Source organism: Panicum virgatum, chromosome 6K, assembly GCF_016808335.1.
Source record: "Panicum virgatum strain AP13 chromosome 6K, P.virgatum_v5, whole genome shotgun sequence".
In the NCBI taxonomy this organism is placed as follows: Eukaryota; Viridiplantae; Streptophyta; class Magnoliopsida; order Poales; family Poaceae; genus Panicum; species Panicum virgatum.
Window position 1 is genome coordinate 15,175,725 of NC_053141.1, and position 4,640 is coordinate 15,180,364.

The 4,640-nt window shown below is 49.8% G+C and overlaps 1 non-coding gene across 1 annotated transcript; it reads right to left on the bottom strand.

Moving 5' to 3' along the window:
• Positions 1-4,144: 4,144 nt before the first annotated feature.
• Positions 4,145-4,246, bottom strand: LOC120639409. Its single transcript, XR_005661412.1, has one exon. It is a non-coding gene; the product is annotated as a small nucleolar RNA R71 (small nucleolar RNA).
• Between the last annotated feature and the right edge of the window lie 394 nt (positions 4,247-4,640).

Genomic DNA, 4,640 nt, shown 5'->3' on the forward strand with positions numbered 1-4,640 from the left:
ATAGAGCTGCAAAATACTTGACAAAATGTGAAAATTTTACAATAAGCATATAGTGACCTGTAGAACTCGTGAAAAATATGGAAAATATAATACAATTCAACATGTTTGGTGTTAAAGAGTGTGGAAAACACAATGTTAGCCTTAACTTCTATGAGATAGTAGTGTTACTTAGGTGCACGTTGTGGTTTCAACACATCTAGATATTATACAAGCAGAAATATAATTATGGTATTTTTCTTAAGTTGTACATATCACAATATTCTTATTTTCAAAATTCATAATTTTTTGATGTGTTTTACTATTTTTTATGAATTAAAAGAATTTTTGGATTAATTTGAAAAATAATTTGTAGGGGCGGGCTAGGGCCTCACCCGCCCATACAAATCAATTTGGATGGGCGGGACGGGGTGCCACCCGCCCCTAAAAATCGATTTGTAGGGGCAGGTGGCGCCCCGGCCCGGCAATACAAATCCTCCATTATATAAAGCACAAGCACGGAGGTTTTATGCGGGACGCCGTTAGCCTACCAAATTTTTTTAGGCCTCTCCCCCGCTATCACGCCTCTTGCCCGTGCGCCGCCGCCGCCCTTGTCGGCAACGACGCCTACACCCCAGCCCGCACACTGGCGCCTCCATCTCGCCTCGAGCCCGCTCCCGCTAGCTGCCCGCCCTCCGTGTCGGCCGTGCCCCGCCTCCGCACAGCCACCCCATGAATGCCCCGCTCTCCGCCGGTGCCGCCAGCACCTCCTCCTGGACGCGACCTCGCCGGATCCACATGCAGAAGCCTTGATCCCGGCCCAGTGCCTCCTCCTCGCCGCTACCCTTGGTCGAGCCTCATCCTCAACTGGCGGCCGCGCAACTGCCGCCACCGTCCGTCCTCCTGCTCCTCCCACTGCAGCACGCCTCCCATAGCTAGATCCGCTCAAATCGAGCCCTTGGGGAGCTCTCTCCCCTTCCTCCCCCTTCCCTGCCCCATCCGTACCGCCGGCTGGCGGCCGACCGGCCATGCCGCGGCCGTCGCGAGCCACCCCTTGCCATGCTCCTCCCAACGCGCGCAGCCTTTCCGCTTGATCCACACCCTGTTCCGCAAAGAGAAAAGCGTTCAATGGAGGCATTTGATCTAAATTACGAACCCAAACAACGACAGGTAATGAATACACGCCTGATTACAACAAAGCATATCATACATTTTCATAGACTGCCCATTACGACTTGATGAATCGTATGATCCATGTAGGTGCCGACACGAAGGGTAAGCGTCGATGCCAACCCGCTAGCCCCATAGAGCAAGACAAGGAAAGCTTGGGTCCTGATCCTGCAAGTACATCCTCTGACACCGAAAACAAAAGGAAACAGGGTCAGCGAGGAAGAAACCAATACCAAGAAGGGCAATTTCATGTTAATCAAATTAGCACGGCAGGAGACCTCATAGGTCCCCCGAAGATTTCAGCAAAGTTTTGGAATGCTATTGGTGCTATAATAAGAACAAAGATGGTTTTGGATCCAACGATCCCGAGTTGGCGCCAGGTTCCTGAGGGGAAAAAAGAAGCTATGTGGCAATTGTTGAGCAGAACTTTTCTTCTGCCAAGAATAATTAGAGAACAAGTAAAGCATTATGCTCTGAAGATGCTGGATAAAACTTTCCGCCAATGGAAGAGCGAACTGAATACACAGTATGTCCAGAAGGGTCGAATGCCATTTGAAGACTATGGGGACATCACACCAGCACAATGGCAAGAGTTTGTTCGACAGAAGACCACTAAAAAAGCTCTAGCCCTAAGCCAGAAGCAAACTGAACTAGCAAAGAGCAACATACATAGAGTCGACCTTGGCCAGGTGGGTACGAAAGGAAGGTCGACCAGTGGCGGCGTTGAAGAGAGGCGGCAATAGCTGCCGGCCAACCGGACCCTTGTGAAGGATTGGACGACCGTGGATGGCAGTGGCTTGAAGCAAGGAAGCCAAAGATAGTTGAAGGGAAACCAAAATTTGATCAACCTGGAACCGAAGCAGTGGCAAAAACAATGTTTCAACTTGCCGAGCTTCAGAAGAAAGGTCAGTTCAAACCCAAAAGGGAGAAGGATGTGCTCAGTACAACCATTGGGTCCAAAGAGCATGGAGACTGTGTTAGAGGTATGTCCGCTATATTGAGCATCAAGGATGGGTTCGAGAAAGACCGAACTAGGTACAGGTGCCATGACTGATATAAAGAAGAAATCATGGCTGCAACAGAGAATGCAATGGAAGCAAGGTTTAAGGACTTATTTTTTGCTAAACTTGCGGAGTAGCAGCAGTCGGGACTACTTATGATGAACCCGTCGCAAGAGGTGGGGCAGCATCATATGGTGGTCATGCCCCCTCCGAGATTTGGCCAAGCGAGTACATCATGTGCACAGAGTAGTGTCACCTCGACCACCGCTCCACAATACCCAGTGGATACCATAATGAGTAATACTCCCTGCTTGTTCCTCTATCCGGTCGCCAGAGATGGAAAGACAAAGGAAGTAGCCAAGGCCCAGGTGCATCTAGCTAGGGATTTATTTGAGGGAAAACCGATCCCAGTCGGATATGCATGCGTACAAGCAGAGCAACTCTTGAAGTCAAGCTATGAGGATAACAAGATAGATTTTCCCACTGCAGACGTAAATAATTGCTTTGGAGAATGTGTCAGTGCCACCATTTTATGGCATAAACAAGATATCTTACTGGTTAGTCAGGTACCTTTGGATGCTCCGAACCATATCTCGCAAGAGCTGGGGGCAGCATCAGAGCATTCATTGCTGGCCGTGCCATCAGCACAATCACGAGATGCATCACAAGCTGCTCCATTATCAAGAGAGCCATCACCAATGGCTCCAGTATCACAACAGTTATTACCAACACTAGGAGAACAACCTCGAACATCATCACCACCACGAACATCACCATGAGAGCTAGCTCCGCCATCACTGTCAGCACTATAGCCATCCCCATAGGCCTTGGTATCACCACCACCACGAGAGCCGTCACCACAGGCCACGGTATCAACACTAGCTCCACCACGAACCCAATCACGAGAGCATACTCCACCGGCTTCGGCTTCGATGGCACGATCAGTGCTGCCTCGAATGTTGCGGCCTTACCAACATGACAAGGAAGGGTCAGAAATTGTTAGTAGATGGCACGCTGCAAACATAAAGTCTGATGAAAATGCTAAGAAGGATAAGTGCAAGGATAATCCAGCAAATTCTAGTGCTAGCAGACGGTCGGGATTTTCTACGCCCCGCACTGACATGGAGCACAAAAAGTGAATTAGGATTGTGTCTATGCTCACTAACGACCATTTTTGAGCGTCAATATGGTTACAATAAATGGATGAACTTACATTTATTGCACTCATGTCGCTAATCAATTACCGAATTCCACATGTCCCTCTAGATTTCTATGCGCGTAGGTTTTTAGCTAAAAATGAAGGGCAATCATACCCCTTTAATCCAAGGAGCAAAATGCCATCTTATCAGACGCTGCCACACGAGCATCACATGGATTGGAGGGCCCACAAGAGAAGTAAACCGACTTAAAACAAGCTATGTCAGCATCCAGGAGCTAGAGGGCCCACAGGGCAGCCACTGAACCAAAGGAGAAGGCAGGGGTAGTGTATGACTGGTTTCTCCCTACTGGAAAACTACACAGAAAATCCAGAGAAGCTCGTGAGAAGGACACAACATCGCATCATTCCTCCTCAGGCTACTCTCCCGACAAAGGAACCCATTTTTGAGGCACCACTCGTTCTTGAGGCTATGGTTGAGAAGACTCTTCAAGAGGTCTCCGTCCCCTCCACCGCCAGTGTGGCTACCGGACCCAACATCAACATTGGGGACATGAATTTTGAGCTCAAGTCCAGCGTCATCAACATGGTGCGGGCTAGCCCATTCTGTGGCAAGCCGAATGAGGACGCCAATGCTCATTTACAGAATTTTTTGGAGCTCATCGACATCGTAGTCATACTGGGTGTCGCTACCGATGCCATCAAGCTTTGTTTGTTTCCCTTCTCCCAGCTGGGGAAGGCAAAACAGTGATTATACAAAGAAAAGGATATTGACACCTGAGATAAATGCTTACAAGGTGTTTCTTGCAAAGTTCTTTCCACTGGGCAAGACAAATGCCCTACGCCGGAAGATATCAAGTTTTCAGCAGACAGGGATGGAATCCATCTCGGAAGCTTGGGAAAGGCTGCAGGAGTACATCCTGGTCTGTCCAGATCACGGCATGAACAAATGGCTCGTCCTACAAAGCTTCTACCACTACAACAAAAAATATTTTCTGAGGCAGTCAAAAAGTATTTTCTGAGGCGGGCAGGCACAACCGCCTCGGAGGCACCATCATGGTTAATCGTGACTTAACCGAGGCGAACCGCCTCAGTAAATTAGGAGAAAAAAATTAAAAAAAAGAGAGAAAAGGTTGGCGAGCCCATTGGCCGCTACTGCCGGGTCCTGCCGCGGCCGGATCCGGCCCCGACACTATCGGATTCGGCCCGCCGTCGCCTCTAGCCCACTGCCGGGTCCGCCCCCTCGTGCCATGCCCCGCCACTGCCGGGGTCCATGCCCTCGCACCATCGCGCCGTGCCTGCCGCCGCCGGGGGCCGCGCTCCCCGCGCTTTGCACC